This window comes from Aedes aegypti, chromosome 1 (assembly GCF_002204515.2).
Source record: "Aedes aegypti strain LVP_AGWG chromosome 1, AaegL5.0 Primary Assembly, whole genome shotgun sequence".
NCBI lineage: Eukaryota > Metazoa > Arthropoda > Insecta > Diptera > Culicidae > Aedes > Aedes aegypti.
In genome coordinates this window covers 18408513-18427568 of record NC_035107.1, presented here as the reverse complement: position 1 = coordinate 18427568, position 19056 = coordinate 18408513, and the positions used below count along the sequence as shown (strand labels likewise).

General features: G+C 38.7%; 1 protein-coding gene and 1 long non-coding RNA gene across 3 annotated transcripts in view; one reads left to right on the top strand and one right to left on the bottom strand.

Annotated features, from left to right (window-relative positions):
* Nucleotides 1–10280: 10280 nt before the first annotated feature.
* On the bottom strand, nucleotides 10281–11053 carry LOC110674769. The gene is made up of 2 exons (XR_002499177.1): nucleotides 10488–11053; nucleotides 10281–10322 (listed from the first exon to the last, which is right to left on the bottom strand). It is a non-coding gene; the product is annotated as an uncharacterized LOC110674769 (long non-coding RNA).
* A 201-nt stretch (nucleotides 11054–11254) lies between these two features.
* The window catches only part of LOC5576693 (progestin and adipoQ receptor family member 4), a 213043-nt gene continuing 205241 nt past the window's right edge, over nucleotides 11255–19056 (top strand). The window contains exon 1 of one of the 2 annotated variants that reach the window (XM_021839055.1): nucleotides 11255–11639. The gene's annotated coding sequence lies outside the window, so the exon portion shown is untranslated. The remainder of the gene's footprint in view (nucleotides 11640–19056) is intronic. The other variant, XM_021839053.1, reaches the window with a different exon arrangement.

The following is a 19056-nucleotide window of genomic DNA, read 5'->3' as shown; positions in this document are numbered from 1 at the left end:
AATGTCTATTACATTATCGCGGGGTTGACGTAGAACTACGATGATTAATAATTTGATTTGTCATGTGTATGAATTTGTAAGTGTACTAGTTTTGTGTTGTTATTGATCGGATGAAGTTTTCAGAAGTTAACTCTTTTTGGACTCATTTTGGTAGTCCTGAAAAGAACCATTTGTCGTTCTGTGGTTTCGAGAACCAGTGTATGGTGTTCCAGGAATAATGCCAGATGATTGAATTTGTTTGTTTGGTCGTTGCTTCCTTGTGTTGCTTGGTTGGGTGATCGGTTTCTGGCTCCAGCTGTAGTTCGCCAAACTCCTCCAGTAGATTAGATGTTTGATAGCTCGGGTGCTTCGATCGTTAGAATCGATAGAATCGGTCCAGTGCTTTGGTCTGTAGCAATATCCATTGCATCAGCATTTAGGCTCTGTACATTGATACTCATCAATATGCAGGTTGGGCCACTATGATCCAGTATTTCACGTCTCAAAGCGTTACTAATCGATGATTGCCTAAGCGCTGCAGCTCATTCCTCAAGTCAACCCTTGGAATTGCTGCCTTTGGCGTGTTGGAACTGGGAAGAATTGGTAGAGTTTGTCAAAAATAGTCCTTGCAGTGAAGTAACCCGCGACAAACCAACATATACCAATTGCTGATCCAGACTTTTGTCATAGTCATCCAGACTTTTGTTGCTTTCAATTCTCCGCTTCGATCGCATCTCAGCAGGCAACAGATCGTCTTGCTCTGACCGGGCGTGCTTCTCAGGCACAGACATCGATAGCGAGGGACCTCCCCGTTTGTCTTGCTTCGCTCAAATCAAACTGTCGAGCGAGCGAGAGAAGATGCCGTCCGAAGCCAAAGTCATCACCGCTGCCGCCGCCAAGAAGAAGAAGAAGAAGAAGAGGAAGCAGTCCACAGGAGAATTTGCGGTCGAACTGTGAACACGGTCGGGCAAGTCATTCTCGCTTTGTGGTTCACCTCTTGTTTGCGTTCACCCAGCCATCGTCATCGCCGCCATCATCAGATTTTGACTTAAGCCCGGTGATCCACTACCTGTTACTGTTGTGCGCCATCCACGTCACGAAACTTTCGGTTCGTCGTTTAAGCAAATAACTTGCTCAAATTTATACATTTGAGTTGAGGATTCCCCGTTTGACCATGGCAATCAACTGATAACATCCCGCAGTGTTATTTATCTGTAAGAGCATCAAAGCTAACAAAGCCATCGGCCCTTTTCAAGGCCATCAAATTAGTGGAAAAGAGTTAAAAGAGAAATATATCCGACTTTATTCATAACTTCTAATATTCCTAAATCAATTTCACGGCTTCATACAAAATTTCATTTGTCATAAATAATTTATGACTCAACAATTTGTGACTGTATTCGCGGGCGCTGCTGCAGTGCCGTCGGGGTGAGTGCTCAACATTTCACAACAATTGTAAAATAGAGTGGCATTTTCAACAGCGTCTTTGATGTTCCATATTTTGTGGGAACACTTTGATTAGCAAAATTATCACATGTAACAAAATTGCGACATATTAAGAATGCTTTTAAAAAGACATTCTCATTGAACAATTATAATCATTTTGGCACCCATGGATCAGAAATTTACCGTCATAATAAAGAAAACTATTGATTATCATTATCTCTTATTGAATATTTAGTTAATGTCAACCCTTCCAGCAATTCATGTTCGACCAATTTCTCACGCATTAGTATTCTCCGCAATTTTCAAGTAATTCTAAGCCAAACACATTATTGGCACATACCCATTTCCCAGATTGGTTGTTCAGCGAAGAGCACAAAAGGGAGGAGCATCATCTGCTACTCTGAGGTTATAAAACATGCTTCCTTCGTCGGATTCAGTTTCATTCTAATTCCGCTTTCGAGCTGGTAAGAGCTCCTCTGAACTTGCTCAGCGAGAAGAACCTCGCTGCTAGAAATCTGCTTAGCTGTTATTCTTCAAGCTGCCAATCCAGCATCTGGTCTGTGAAATCGCTCAAGATTTCTAGGTTGACCGATCCGCGATTCTAGATTTCGCCTCGTGGTAAACTCGTGGTCACAGCATCCAAGCTCAATCGGCTCTTTTCAGGGCCAACATACGTTCATAAAAGGGTTTATTTGATGATATTTACTGATTTATCTATAATGATCTAAATATCGCGGTATACTACAATTTGGTTCACATAATTTACCCCACATAATTACATGAATTTGAGAATTTACCACTGCATCGCCGTCGGACCGTAATAACATCATGCTACTCAGCATTGTATGGTATTTCTAACAGCATCGTTGATTTATCATATAATGGGGGAACACTTCCTAAATTCTCGAGTATTAAATTGGAAAATGTATTAAAATTGCGACAGATTTTAAATACTGTTCAATAAACTGTTTCCTGACCAATTGTAATAAGCAACTATTGATCTGAAATTTTTCTACATGTTAGTCTATTGCGTTAATCTGAGAAATAGGCTATATGAAATTGATGTCTTGGCAAGGGATGTACAAGATGAGCATTATGTATTAATTTTCCAATTTCCGTACTCGAGAATTTTGGAAGCGGGGGCCATGATGCTCGGGATGGATTGTCCTCCATGACTGGTCCTGGCTGGAAATATTCGTGGGGAGAAACTCGACCCTTTGCTGCAGGAATTTCATTAACAACTCTTTGGTAAAGCAGAAATTTCTGATAAAAGTGAACTTTTTCAAAACAACTCTTATTGATTGGAATATTTATCAACAACTCTTTGTTAAGTAAAATCATCCTTAATAACTCTTTGCTCCATCGCCAAACCAAACCATTTCATTGAATTCATCAAGTACAAGAATATGAATGGTAAGGAGAGGCAGATGGTGTATATTTTGCTGGCGTTACTTTCCAACAGGTCGCCGGTTGGCGCTGACTACTAATCCGTCCACTGAATGATTTTCAGTTGTTGCTTTCGCTCTCTGGTTCCGTTCGCTACTCGCACACTGCTGTGGCTTTCACGCACTCATCTTTGCTGCTCCGCTGCTTGATCCGTTCGTTATGCCGTTCGATTTGTGAATGAGCTGGGAGCAGAACAACCAGTGGTTTTATTTGCTCGAGCTCCGTTCACCGATGGCGAGTGGTGGGGTTCTCACTTGGTTGTTTCGTCACTCCGTTCGCTACTCGCACGCGATTGGTTATTGCTTTCGCGCTATTTTCGATGATGGTGTGATTCTTCGCTGAGAAATAAAAACTGAAACTCTTTTGATTTTTCATGCAAAATGACCAACTTTGATAAACTATATCTCAGTTATTTATGGACAGATTTGAATGAAATTTTAACAGAATATCAGACATAACTTAAATTATAACATATGTTTTTGAGTGATTTTTCCAATCACACGTTGAAAAGCAGTAACGGTTTGACTAAAGTGATTTTTTTGACGATTTTTTATGATTGACATAACTAAACATATTGAAGGAATAGCTTCATGGTATCTTCAGAAAAGTTGTAGATTTTGACGAGATGAATAAGTTTGCTGAAGACAGTTTTTGTGTAAGGCTATCAGATTTTAAGATAAAAAGTTTTGAATTTTTCGTCGAAAATTACAGTTTAGTCAAACCGTTATTACTTATAAACTTGTGATTAGAAAAATTTTCAAAAATATATGTTAAAATTCGAGTTACATCTGATGTTCTGTGAATGTTTCATTCGAAAATATTTCCATAAATAACTGAGATCTAACTTACCAAAGTTGGTCATTTTGTATGGAATATCGAAAAAGTTGCAAATGCATGCGAATAAGTTGGGGTCTTCCTTAGCCGAGTGGTTAGAGTCCGCGGCTACAAAGCAAAGCCATGCTGAAGGTGTCTGGGTTCGATTCCCGGTCGGTCCAGGATCTTTTCGTAATGGAAATTTTCTTGACTTCCCTGGGCATAGAGTATAATCGTACCTGCCACACGATATACGAATGCAAAAATGGAAACTTTGGCAACGAAAGCTCTCAGTTAATAACTGTGGAAGTGTCATAAGAACTCTAAGCTGAGAAGCAGGCTCTGTCCCAGTGAGGACGTTAATGCCAAGAAGAAGAAGAATAAGAAGATGTGAATAAGTTCTCTGTTTATTCGACAAACAAGCTTAATATTTCATGGGTACACAACAGCAACAGAGTAGCGTACACAGGGATTTAGTTGAAATCTGGAAACGTAGCTCAATCTTGAAATCTTGAGCGATTTCACAAACCAGATTCTGGATTAACAGCTCAGCAGGCTCCTAGCAGCGAGGTACTTCTCGCTAAGCAAGTTCGGAGGAGCTCTTACCAGCTCGAAAGCGGAAATGGAATGAAACTGAATCCAACGAAGGCAGCATGTTTTATAACATTGGAATAGCAGATGATGCTCCTCCCTTTTGTGCTCTTCGCTTTCTGATCGACCAATCTGGGAGATGGGTATGTGCCAATAATGTGTTTTGCTTGGAATTACTTGAAAATTGCGGAGAATACTAATGCGTGAGAAATTGGTCGAACATGAATTGTTGGAATGATTGGCATTCCCTAAATATTCAATACGAGCTATTGATAATTAATAGTTTTCTTTATTATGACGGTAAATTCCTGATCCATGGGTGCCAAAATTATTACAATTGTTCAATGAGAATGTCTTTTCAAAAGCATTCTAAATATGTCGCAATTTTGTCACATGGGATAATTTTCCTAATCAAAGTGTTCCCATAAAATATGGAACATAAAAGGCGCTGTTGGAAAAGCCACTCTATTTTGCAATCGTTGTGAAATGTTGAGCACTCACCCGACGGCACTGCAGCAGCGTCCGCGAGTACAATCCCAAATGGTTGAGTCATAAATTATTCACGACAAATGTAATTTTGTATGAGGCCGTGAAATTGATTTAGGAATACTAGAAGTTATAAATAAAGTCGGAAATATTTCTCTTTTAACTCTTTTCCACTAATTTGATGGCTCTGAAAAGAACCGATGGCTTTGTTAGCTTCGATGTTGTTACGGATAAATAACACTGCTCGGACCAGCAAAACTCAGGGGGCTTCTGGTATTTGCTCCTAACGGGATTGCTTCTTGACCACCAATGATGATTTCATCACGAGTCGAAATTTTGAAGCGCGGATCAACAGCTCCTCGGCCGATGAAATTTGCGGCGGCGATGACGATGGCTGGGTGAACGCAAACAAGCGGTGAACCACAAAGCGAGAAAGACTCGCCCGACCGTGTTCACAGTTCGACCGCAATTTCTCCTGTGGACTGCTTCTCTTCTTCTTCTAGGCGGTGGCAGCGGTGATGGCTTTAGCAGGGCTGGTAGCAGTTGGACAGCAAAATAATAGTGACTTTAGTGACCAAAATGATCAAAATAGTGACCAAAAAGTGACCTAGAAGTGTCTTCAAAATTACAAGTATTAGTCATTAAAATGACTAGAAATGAAAATACGTTATATGTGTAGCCAATCTACATATTGGGTGAATTTAGAATGTAAAGAACTGCAGTAATTTCAAATCTTAAGCAATAAGCTATCCGGAATGAAACAAAAAGATGGCTCATTGAAGATTTCACATACCATTTTTTACGAGACGATCATTAACTTAATATAGGTTAATTTTATATTTCTGATTTCAGTCGAAAAAAAAATCAAATACATGAACTATGGTACACGTGATAGAATGTTTAGAATAATTCCTGTTCATGATGAACTAACAGGTAAAATTCATTAAAGATTTTGAAGAATTACTAGAAGCATTTCTCAACAAATCTGTGAAATAAATCGGTGGAAAAATGTTGGTTGAAGACAACACTGTGGTGAAAATCGTGAATTTATTTCAAAGTATTCTGAAAAAAAAAATCCTTACAGAATTACAAGTTCAAAAACGAACGAAATATTAACACTCAAGCTAAATTTTCGACAGAATTTCTGTAAAGTTAAACCGTTTCTTCCAAATAAACAACGGTAACTCTAGAATACAACTGATTATTGGCGAACTCGAGACAAACCAAATTCGATGAATGTCTTGCATAAAGATTTAGAAAATAATTCCATGCATACTTAAAATGTTTATATTTCAATTGATCGTTTCAATAACTAAATTAGGTTTTGAAAACAATCATATCACTCAGTGGCGACTGAGACCACACGTTTTATCTGATCTACAATCCTTAAAATGACTAATTTTAAATACTTAGATCATAAAGCAAACAATAAACTATAGAAATCGCATATGTTTTACTCATATGAGTTGCTCCATAAACAGGTGGATTTGATGTTAGGGAATAGTCACTGATATCATCTTTAATTAATTATTATCGTCTCATAATGTTCAAGAATTCATTAGAGTAACGTGTTTTTTGTATAGAAAGAGTTGACCATAGTCATGTATAAAACTGCCAAAAGGTAATCAATGAAAACATGTATAGTTTATATGTTGGAATATCTAATGTAATATCTGCAATGGTTCCTAGCAAAACTAGTACTTGCTATTGAAATCCTGGACGAGTTTATGACAAACTTTTTGAATTTTTGTTGTTATTTGTAATCGTCTTTGGCTTATTATAGTATATTATAGTATATAGGCATATAGTGGAGTTTTCATGATGTTCTTTCAGGAGGCAGGTTAAGGATTCCTTCTATAGCCGTAGATTACTGCAGAAAGTTCACTGGTAATTTATTCAGCACGTCTGTTAGATATTAGTCCTGCGTTGTCGCGAAGTCGCTTCCTAAGTTTTGCCAATATCTTCTCCAAAACTTTTCTCAGGAAATTTTTACATTTTCCGTTGGAAATGTCTAGGGAATATTCACCTGAATTCTTCCAGAAAGTTAGTCGGAAGTCTCTATTTTACTTGAGTCAAGAATCTTAACACTTTGATTTCAAAATCACACTTTAGTTGCCCTGATAATGATAAATATCCATTTCTTGTTGATTATGTTTGAAGAGCTATCCCTGTCTAAGATTTCATTATCATCTGATCACGAAAAAAGTGACTTTAGTGACCATTTTCCTGAAAATAGTGACTTTAGTGACTTTTTGTCGAAAATAGTGACTTTTTAGTGACCAGGTCGAAAAAAGTGACCAAGTCACTAAAAAGTGACTTACTACCAGCCCTGCTTTAGCTTCGGACGGCATCTTCTCTCGCTCGCTCGACAGTTTGATTTGAGCGAAGCAAGACAAACGGGGGCGTCCTTCACTATCGATGTCTGTGCCTGAGAAGCACGCCCGGTCAGAACAAGCCGATCTGTCGCCTGCTGAGATGCGAGCCAATCGGAGAGTGAAAAGCAAATGACGTCAAATTTTCTCTAGTCACCCCTATTTATAGATTTGCTTGAAATCAACGTTCTCTTTTAAAACAGTTATTAAACTATTTGGACAGGTATGTGGGATTCAGTAAGTAAACGACATGAAGCTTTGATGTCTTGGCTTTCGATTGAGATGCTAATCAAGAAATTTCGTTAAGCCAGCGAAAAGTTATAAACGTTTAAAATATTTCATGCCAACGTAACGCTCTTGGTTTTGAAATTCCAATTTCACTCCTGTATAGAGAAGAGAGACGTACTTCTACGTCAAAAGTCAATGAGCTCAAACTGAAAAAGTACAAATATGTGCAGCTAAATTCTTCACGATCCTTTAGTTTACATCTTTGAATAACCTTGGAAATGAATTTAAACCTGGGACAACTTGGGACAAAAAAGTATGGGATGTGTAAAGTTTCGGTAAAAAATCGAACATGTTTTTTCAATGTATATATTTTTCAAAGATATATATCTCGCATAACTTATGATCTCGCCCTAAAAGCCATTGGTAACCATGTGTGTAGCTCATTCGTTCTGAGCATTTGAATGGATTTACACGTTGTTTAACAACTCTATGGTGAAGAAAGGATCATTATCTACCTAGTAGTGATGTTGGTTTGGATATTTATTCCTTCACTTGCTCAGAAACAACGAGCTACACACATGGTTACCAATGGCTTTTAGGGCGTTATCTCAGAGTATACGAGATATATATTTTAGTAAGCTTCCGAACAGTGTATAAAGATATGTATGAAATATTACGATTCTGCAGTATATTCCATTCAACGTATACCTTATATTTGTACTGAATTCTTTGTTTTTCTTAAAAAAAACTCTAACTTTGGCATACTGTATCAATGAAACTACAAATGATCTTGCTATAGTATTTCAGGAATATCTTAATATAAGTGTTTGCTATGTATTGATGTACCAGAAGAACCTATCAGAACAAGTCATTTTTTTCGATTATTGGCCACCTGATCGCCCATAATGAGAGCGTGTCCTTGCTGTTACTTTGGCAAATTTCCCAGCTCAAATAAGCCTATTCACATGACGTCTCAAATCAGCTGATCGGGAAGCACTTTGACAGTTCTTCTATGAAAATGACAGGCCCGTGTTAGCACCGGTCTTCCACCGATGTAAACAAATGCATAGAGCTTAGTGACATTTGAGCACACGTAGACTAGCATACGCTCGTCATACACAGTTTGTTTTTGTTTTCCTCAAAGAAACTTGCACACGCTTTCCAGACTCACCAAAATGCATATGGAAATATTACCCAATTTAAAAAATTTAAACCCGTTTTCTGCGTGTTTTTCGAGACTGAGTGCATATTGTTTTCCTCTAAGGTTCACAACTACATCTACACTAGGGTACCCATACCATTGGACGTGAAAACCACTATAGACGGATCTGTCACATGAAAAGGCCTATAGTAGCTTTATCATATTTAAACCTTAAATTTAAAATTTGGTATAAATTTGATAAATTTGAACCTTTGTGCGACAGCCAAAAAGTAAATAAAGAAATGTCAACATATCTCGCGGAGGAAGTGAATCACAAGTCCTAAACTGGACAGCGAGCATAATTGACTGTTTTACGATAAACTTGCGACGATCGACGCGCCACCATATTTCATATAACGGAGGGTATTAGAACTAACTTGGAGGTGATGATTTGGAGGTTATTTGGCAATTTGGAGGTTAAAATCACCTCCAAACACTAGCGATTTTGCGGTGGGATGTTGACGTTTGATCACGAATAGGCCTTTTCATGTGACGGACCTATGCATTTGTTTACATCGGTGAAGGACCGGTGCAAACACGACCCTGTCATTACCATAGAAGAACTGCCAAAGAGCTTCCCGATCAGCTGATTTAGAACGTCTTGTGAATAGGCCTATATGTTGAATCTATGAACTGAATTAAAAAAGTTCGTACTTTCTTGTTTTCGAGTTGCAAGCGATTTAAATCGTTTTGACTGACCCACAACTCGGCGCATGATTGATCGGCGCGCCACTTATTTGGTGGTCTCCGTTTTTCAGAAAAGATTCGAAAAGTACCCAACTACTACAAGATCCTTGCGCGTAGCGTAACACACGAAGGAAGTAACCGAGACGCAGAAAATTCTTGAGAACTTTGCATTATCTTTCAGGTCGGAACGTTGCTCTCTATGTTAAGAAAACGCGTGAATGGTGCACATATCTTCAGTACAGACGAATAGAAAGTTGCTCAAAAGCTCACGGCGTTAGTAAGTGATTTTTCTTTAAGAGTATGTCCTTCTTCACATCATGAGAAAATAGCTTTTGTGATTGTAGCGTAGAAAGAGAGAGCTTTTACGTAGCATAGACCAAGGATGACACAGAGCATACCGGCTTTCCCACCCAGAGCGTTTTGCTCTTCCTTTTCCTCGCCAATCCAGCTTGCATATATGGTGGTTAGCGTGAAAAGCAATTTCCAGAGCGGGTGAGAAGCTTTTCTCTCCAGCTATATGAGTTGAGTGCGATGGTGGTTCGTCGTGCCGTAATTTACTACCAACATAGGGAAAAGCATTACGAAATGCACCACAGAAGTAGGTTTTACTGTACAGCTTCATTTTTCGTAATACAGTCGTTTCCCTATAAAGACTTCCACAGTTATTAACTTAATGCTTTTTTTTTTTGCCAAAGTTGCCATTTTCGCATTCGTATATCGTGTAGCAGGTACGATGATACTCTATGCCCAGGGAAGTCAAAGAAATTTCCATTACGAAAAGATCCTGGACCGACCGGGAATTGAACCCAGAGGAAATATTATCAAAAAGGAGAACAGTCCTTCCGAAGGATAGCATCTAAGATAAAGATAGGACAACTGGGAATAAAATTGAATCCAGTTTGTTATCCAGTCGCTGATTGGTTGAATTTGATGTCTGCGAGTGTGTGGCTTGGTGTGAAAAGTTACCATCGGATGCGTTTGTTTTGGTTTTGCCCGTGTTGCCGGATTACTATGTTGGGTCGTAATTTTTCTTTGCGGTTGTGCATAAAAGTTCGTAGCCGACCGATGTAAACCTAACAAAAAAGCGAAACGAAATCAGATCGAAATTGAGTGCAAAGCCTTTAACTGTATACGGAGCAGGAAATCTCACTCGGATCACCATTTTTATCGGTTCCCGAAGGACCCGAAAGTACGTAACGAGTGGATTAAGATTTGCGTGAAAAATGAGAAGGACATACCGTTTTTTAAGCTGACAGCCGGATGCAGATTGTGCAGTGTTAGATTGGTCGTATTGGGCTTCAATTAGTTCGTTTTGTACTTGCCTTGAGTGTTTTTTAAAGGACTTAAAGAGAATCTCAATCCAAATCCGAAAATGGCCACTTTGGCAATAAAAGTTCTCAGTTAATAACTGTGGAAGTGCTCATTGAACACTAAGCAGAGAAGCAGGCTCTGTCCCAGTGAGGACGTAATACCAAGAAGAAGAGATACACTATAATTCACATAATCACCACAATTAAAAAATAAATAATAATTAAGAAATATGTTTTGTGAAATAGTGTACCGTCTTCCATACAAATGGCAACACTGTTTAACGTAACACGCAAGGGTGGAAAATTCACAACTGGGCTCATGGATGAAAAGAAGAACAACTTAAAGAAGCCAGGTGTCCGATCTTATCTTAGGATCTTATCTTAGGATAGCATCTGCCTTTTAATACTGTTTTAAGTTCATGTCCAAATTGACCAACTGAGAATTTCCATACAATCAGAAAAAAGGATAAGTAGGCTTTTGTTTGGTATTCTATGTTGATTTTCTCCTCCAATGCTTTACTGAGCTCATAATGTTCAACCCACCCCTATCCAGTGATCGGAAAAATCACTCACCCCCATCTCGAACTTTTCTGGACTTTTCCTCCCCCTTCTCGCTCTGGGATATTCGCCCAGAGCGTTTTTCTGATGGCCTACTGTGTTCGGTTCGAGTGGACTGCTCGCTCAGTTCAACCCCGTCCGCCGAGCGAGCGAAACGTGAATCGGGCCGTGCCGTGCTGAAAGGAAGGAAGGAAGATTCATCCTAGTAGTCCAGTAGCCAAACCGCATTCAGCCAGGCAGCCAGCAGCGCCACGTGAGAGTGTATTGGTGGGACGGATACTGCATTGGCGCACTTCCACCCCCAGGTGGTGGCCAAAAAAGGGATTCCCCATTCGCCTTTCTGTTCCGATTCCGATTCGGGAAGGGTTCCATCGGTCTCGGCCATCGACGACGAAACACGGGTTCCGGTTCCGGTGAAGTGCGTATCGTGTCGCGCGTGCAGCGAGTGCGGGTTGAAAGCGGAGCGAGTGCCACGAGGGAGCTGGAATTTCCGCCGGGAAAAAATCCTCTTCCGCGAAGCTGGTTGGTGTCGAATGTGAAAATTTTTTGGACCACATGCATACACACACATACATACACGGTGCTCTACGGTCCGCTGTTATCGGAAAAAAATCTCCTTTAAATCTGTGCTAATCAGTCGATTTCTATATTTATGGCTAAATTGCATGTCTAGGCATAATTTGAAGCAAAAAATCGTAGAGCCCGTCTTGATGTTACACCTCTCTGATAGTGGGGTCCACAAATTCTGAGCAAAACAGTAGTGATTTTTGCACGGTGTTTCATTTACCGTTACTATCAGAAGAAATACAGCGCATCGAAGCATGGTTCAAAGTTGTCTTTTACAGGTGTTCTATATTTCTTGGCGAATTTTTGAAGTACAGCCACTTTACAGCTATGGATCAACTATAGGTTATTTTTCAGAACATACTACGATTAAAAATCGGGGTAACGCTATACTGCCGTTATACGTATAATTGTCCCATGTTCCAAAATATCCAATCGAGAAAAACACGTTTAAAGATGTTAACACATTTAGGCCTCGTATTGACCAGTAGACTGATGCAAATTTTGAAGTTTTTGCTCCCCTATGCTTAAACGATGTCAATTATGATGAAAATGATCCTCCCAAAATTTGAAGTGATTCGGAAGAAATTTGGTTGTGCACACGCTATTTGAAGTTTATATGGAAATTACTATGGAAAAGGCAAACCTTTTGTGTTCAGTCCTCGAACTGCTCGTCATAATAATTTATGGAAAAGTAAGCACACTCATCTCATGTGAAAATTTCCCAGCTACAACTTTGCCCAAGACCACATTTCGATGGGACGTAAGGATAATTTGATATTATTGATTACAAAGTCTATATTATGCTGAGATGATCATTCAATTACTTTCAGAGCAACACTGCCTTTTTGCTGTAGAACATAGTAGCCTGGATTACTTCGATCTATTCTTCCCGCCAGGAGCACCACTGTTGCCTGCCGAGCAGTTGGTTAAGCATGCAAAATGCAAACCCAGTTTATGATTAAGAAAAGCAATTTATCCTTAAGTCCCATCAAAATGTGTTCTTCAGCAAAGTTGTAGCTGAAAGGATTTCACATGAGCAGAGGTTTCTCACTTTTCCATAAAATATTATGACGAAGAGATAGAAGCCTGAACACAAATAGTTGGCGTTTTCCATAGTAATCTCCATATAAACTTCGAATGGCGTGTGCACAGTCAAATTTCTTCCGAATCACTTCAAACTTTGGGAGAATGCTATTTAATATAATGAGAATCGTTTAAGCATAGGGGAGCTAAAATTTCAAAATTTGCATCACTCTATTGACCAGGTTTGTGATATATTAAATTAAAATCTTTGCAGTAGTATGAAGAATAGCATGTTCATTATAATCAAGAGTTTATATTATGAAAAAAAAAGTAATTTTAGCTACGAAATTCTAAGTGGGACTGTTATGCCTAGAAATACGGGGATTTTGGTGAATTTCTACGCATAACAGTCCCACTGATAGTAGTGACCAATTATGTGCTAAGCATACTACTGTAGATGACCGGTTTCTGTTCGGAATGAACCATTGTGACCAGTTTTCTTTGATTTTTGTGGTAGAATGTATGAGTTAGTGAAAGAAATAGTGGATGAGTAAGTTAGGAAGTTTATAAGATTTAAAAAAATTCCTATATCGACTCTTCCAGGCTTGACAGGAACTCATCTGCGAATTCAAGGCTATTCTGCGGAGTAGATATTTAACTTCACACGATTTGACATTTCTTTGGACTCGGTTTGCAAAATCATGGTATTTGATACATCGCCAATTTAGTTTTAAATCCGCCAACATATTTGACACTTGCACCGAAGAACCAGTTATCCGGAATATCCCAGTATGTGGCCAGGTCATCCAAAACCTCTTGAACTATTCTTCTTTTGACTTGATTTGCAAATTCATGAAGTTTGACATGTTGCAAGATAGGTCTCAGAACCGCCAATATAATGGTCACATCCTCTGGGGGTATCCAAACAACCTGGCATGTTATCAAGGCATGTTGATAGATGGTTAGTTATTCTCAAATTACCGGGAGCAGAAAATTAATAACTATCGAACTGTCAAATTTTAACTAAAAGTTAAACGAATCGGTGAAATGGTTCACATCCTTAGAACGAATCACGATAAATATCATAGATGCGAGAACATAGATGCCCACTCCAAAATAACTGTGTTTGGTCAGTAGGCCAACAGATGGCGGTAGTGTGCAAATGTCAAACACGAACAAAAACGATGCGAGCGCTGCCTTGTTTTTTTTTCAAATACACACGTACTTGGAACAGTTCTTCTGAGGATGTTGTTGACATTTCTCGCGATTTGTTTTTAAAAGGACATATTTTAATATTGATAGGCTCTTTTTGTTTATTTTCCCTTCACTCAATATCTGACCCACATACATCCCACAACAGTACTGGGACAGAGCCTGCTTCTCAACATATTGTTCTTATGAGCACTTCCACAGTTATTAACTGAGAGCTTTCTTTGCCAAAGTTGCCATTTTCGCATTCGTATATCGTGTGGCAGGTAAGATGATACACTATGCCCAGTCAAGGAAAATTCCATTACGAAAAGATCATGGACCGACCGGGAATCGAACACAGACACCTTCAACATGGCTTTGCTCTGTAGTCGCGGACTCTAACCACTTGGCTAAGGGCGGAAAACAAAAAAATATTAATTTGGCACAAAGGTTATGGTATGGTGTTTTATGTATTTTGAACATAGCGTTACGCGTATATAATTTGGCCACTTCCATTTGATTTTGCCGTAAATGTCAAAATAATATACGCGTAACGGTCTGTCCAAAATACTTTGATCACCCTAATACATTGTTTGGATTTTCCAAAGACTGCATTCACATTCACCTGTATAAAATTACGTCACCGTTTGAATAGTTTTTGGAGTCCTACTTGAAATCAGACATCCGTCAGAGATCTTTTCAGAATCTATTCAGAAAATATGCCGTTGTCTCGCTTTTTCATAAAGGATGAAAACATTTTCGCCACGGAAATTGAACTGTGTTTGAATTTTTCGAACATTGTCATCAGCATTCATATTTTTTCCGACGCAAATAATCGTCCTGACTGATTTCTTGAAGAATCAAATCATTCTTTCTTATTTTCAAAGAATTAGACTTCTGACTTCTAAAGTCTAGGCAGAATAAAGTACGCATTTGTCGTTTTTCCATATACATTTGAAGGCTTGTATCTCGACTTCTAACCAAATTCAAATGCAAATTCATGCAGGAATTCTTCAAACAATACGCCAAAGATTTTGATAAAAGATAACTCCACATTTTCCCCAGGAATTCGTTCTGATATACCTCTAGTTGTTTTTCTTTCGAATCTTCAATAATTTCATCAATAAACATTTCATGTTTGATTCCGTTCTTCGTAGTACCTCGAATTTCTCCAAAGAATCATCAGCAATACCTCACGGTATTTTCTGGGAATGCATCTTTTTAATTTACCCCGAACTTTCTTCATAATACAAGGTGTTGCGATGGTTCAACCACAAGCAGTGCACCGTATTTCAAAGCAGATCAAAACACATTAAATTTCGATGATCAGCTTGACCTGCAAATATTTATTCATTAAATCATATACACGCAAACAAATTTTGTTATATAATCTACCGAATCCATGGTAGAATAAGGAACTGCACCAACGATTTTCAACCGACTACAAAAATCTGTTAAGCTTACTATAATCTGGTGAAAATCACTGAGCAGTGCAGTAAATTTGACTATGTCCATAGTAGCATCCACTACAAAGCAATTTATTTCAATCCGTGACACCCACCGTATACAAACAGTGTGGTCAAAAGTATGATGCTAAACTTCTCAAATCAAAAATGTTTCTAGTCAAAAATACTACAACTCTGGTTAAATCAACAGAAGAAATTTTCTTGTGTAGCGATGTTGATGTAGTCGGTTGAAAATCGTTGGTGCAGTTCTTAATGTTACCATGGATTCAGTAGTTTCTACAATAAAATTCATTTCGGTGTATATAAAATCCCAGAGTTGTCTGTCTGTCAGTAACGCTTCGAAATGTTTCATTGAGCACTACGATATAGTAGCACTACAACAGTATATTATGGTGATAGAACACTTTAACAGGTATTCTGTAAAATATTCGAGAATTTTCGGTAGCATTTTTTGCGGCCGTCCATTAATTACGTATAGGGTTTATGGGGTTAGGAGAAATTTCTTATGTGCTATACAATTTATGTGTCATTTCCATATAAAAGAGTGGGGAAGGGGGGTTGAAGATTTCAAAAACCGTTTTAGGGGTCGTACATTAATTACGTAAAAGATTATGGGGTTCTGAGATTTCATACGCGCCATAAAATTTATTTTTGGTTTTCATACAAAAATACATGGGGGAAGGAGGGTGGTCAGAAATCCCAAAAAATGTCTTACGTATTTAATGGACAGCCCCTTACGTTATTAGTGAACAATGATCTCTAATTCGTAGAATTTTCTAGAACTTGAAATGTGGAACATCAGAAAAAAATATTAGAACAGCATGCAAGTCAATAATTTAATATTAGAACCCTACAAAAGCATTTAGGTAACGAACGCAATGGAGTAGATTTGAAGTATAAATTCAGGCGATTTTGCAGCAATTTTTACCAACTGCAAGTTGTTGCAATCAACCAAGATGTGGGTTGGTGTTAAAAATATATAAGTGCTGCTCTCTACTTCTTGACAATTGCATCTCCACAGATGTTCTGTGTTCTCAGAGCAACGAGACTCATGTTCCGTAAACGGTCGTTTGAGAACGTCGCGACCCATTGGAAGCCCACACAATAGAAACCTCAGCCAGCGCAATTGCTGGCTAGTGTAGTGTGCTATTCCTATACCTAAAAAAATAATGCGCTCTCGGGCTAGGCATTGGATATATATAGAAAGCGTTGTGTTTGGATGGGCATCTAATTCTTCCGAAAGAGGTGCACTTTGCGAAAAAGGACCACGTGATTATTGAGCTGAAATCGAATTCAGGTTAACTTCTGCGTTCATGAGTCCTCTCATGGCGTAGTGGTAACGCGCCCCAACTAGAGATCGGGGAGTCGTGAGTTCGATTCTCACTGAGAAGACGTGTAACTTTTTCGCAAATCTTCACATCAATTTGTCCATCTAATCCAATTGCAAATTATATGTAATGCTTAGCTTTTCGGTAGTTGGTTGGTTTGACTTTATTAACGAGATTTTTAGCCCTGGGCTAGTTCATCTCGGGGCCAACGGCTTTACTTCCCTTCCGAAGGAAGTCGTCACTATAACTTTTTACGTCATAAGTGACTATGTCGGGGATGGGATTCGATCCCAGGTCCTCGGCGTGAGAGGCGAGTGTTCTAACCACTACACTAGGTCCGTCCCCTTTTTTTCGGTAGTTGTTAAACTTCCACTCGGCTGGTTAGCCGTAAATCACGATTCATAATTAAAAACAAGCATAAAGTTTTATTTTTTTTAAGTAATATTTAATAATTTCTCAGTATATTCATTTAAAAAATGTCCTTTTAAAAAGTCCCTTTTCTTGAAGTTTTCTCGATTTTTAAGATTATTTTTGCAAAATTTAACACCAGTCTCTTTTTTTATTATAAGCAATTTCTCGAGAAACTGCTAAACTAATCGAAGGACTCCTACAGGATTTATTCCGGGAGTTTCAGGATCAGAAATTTTTCCAGTCATTGCTTTTCCATATGCAAGTATTCCCTAACAAATTACTAACGGACTTCTGTAATTTTCTCTTAATAGTTTTTGGATAATTTCGTAGCAATTTCCCCAGAAAAAAATTTCGAGCTTCTTCAAAAAAGTTTGCAGAATGTGTCCAAAAATTGAAATTTAGGCAGGAGCTTCTTCCCGGATTATTCAATGAATTATTCCAATTACACTGTTCGACAAAAAAATTTTTTGGATGGATCAGGGAAGCGTTTATATGGGTCTTGAAGTGCAAGAAAAGTGTAGAAAGATACCGTTTTCAAATGATTAAACAAAGCACATCGATTGAACAGAGTCTATCGAGATATGAAGGTGTAGGAGAATGCAGATGTATGACAGCGAGATGTGGAGAGTCGGCCATACTTAGACTTTTCTATACGATGTGCATTTCGTGTATTGAGTAATAATGTATAAAAACGAAAATTTTCAAACACATGATTGATAAACCTACGATTTTTTGCTGTTTAAACATTGTAGTTCTACAAAATGTGTTTCAACTATATATAAATATTCGCTCCGTAATGCCTCATAGCACATGAGCCTTAAAAAATATAAATAAATCATAAAATGTTTATACATCATGTAATTAAATACGAGTAGCGATTATAGGAACTCTATAAATACGTTAATCCTTTATGATATTGATGTTTTGGGCTGTTACGGCTTAAAACGGCGTAACGGCGCAAGAACACCTATCAAGTTTTGATACTAAGTTTCTTCTGATAATAACGGTAAATGCAAAATCTTGTAAATATAATTGTTTTCCTTAGTATAGTATTGTAGTCGACTGGTGAGCACAGATTTGGTGGAGATTTTTTTTTCTGATAATATCGTTCTGGGGACCACCGTGACATATGGGCTCAAAAGAGGGAGATGAAGCGAGCACAAGCCACTCATACAAGCGCGCGAAGGCGGATGGACGGATGGCTGGGTTTTGGGGGCTGAAGAAGGTGATCAGCAGAGGGATGTTGAAAGCTTCCTCGTTCGATGACGGGATTCGATGAGAGAAGAAGAGAGAGAGAGAGATTGTGCTCTTTTGGGAGATTTTCACACGCGGACGTGTTCGGAGTGAGATGAAAAATCGCGGCACACGTGCCGCCAGAAGCTGTGCTGGTCTTGTTCTGAGAGAGAAATAGAGAGAGAGAGCAGTGTGAAAATGTGTTCGTGAAAATTCGATTACTTGCGGAGGGGGTGGTGATTGGGCGGTATCATCTGATTCTGGTTCTGTAGTGCCTTCGGGCAAACCGAGGGTTCCGAAAGGAGCGATTCTGACAGGAGAATCGGTTCTTCCTCTTACACTTCGCTTACGTGACATGCAGAAGAGTATGTTTGCCATTTGGAAGGTTCTAGCTGCGTACTGAGTGGGTGGTTGAATAAGCATTCATTAGAGATGGACAGCAGGACCACGTGTGCAATTCTAGAATGATTTACGACACCTTTCGTTAGTTGTACTTGCATTCTGCTTGAAGACAATCGACCTTCACCGTGAATATCTAATTCAATCAGCTTGTCTGACATCTTTTTCGCAAAACTTTATCTGTTCCTAGCCTTCAAGAACTTTAAAAATAATCCAATGTAAGAGGAGTGCGGTAAATTACGTAATACTTAAACCTGTCAATACCAATCTGAACTAAACTGTATCTTTAAATCCCTAGCATAAAGGGTACAGTAATCAGGC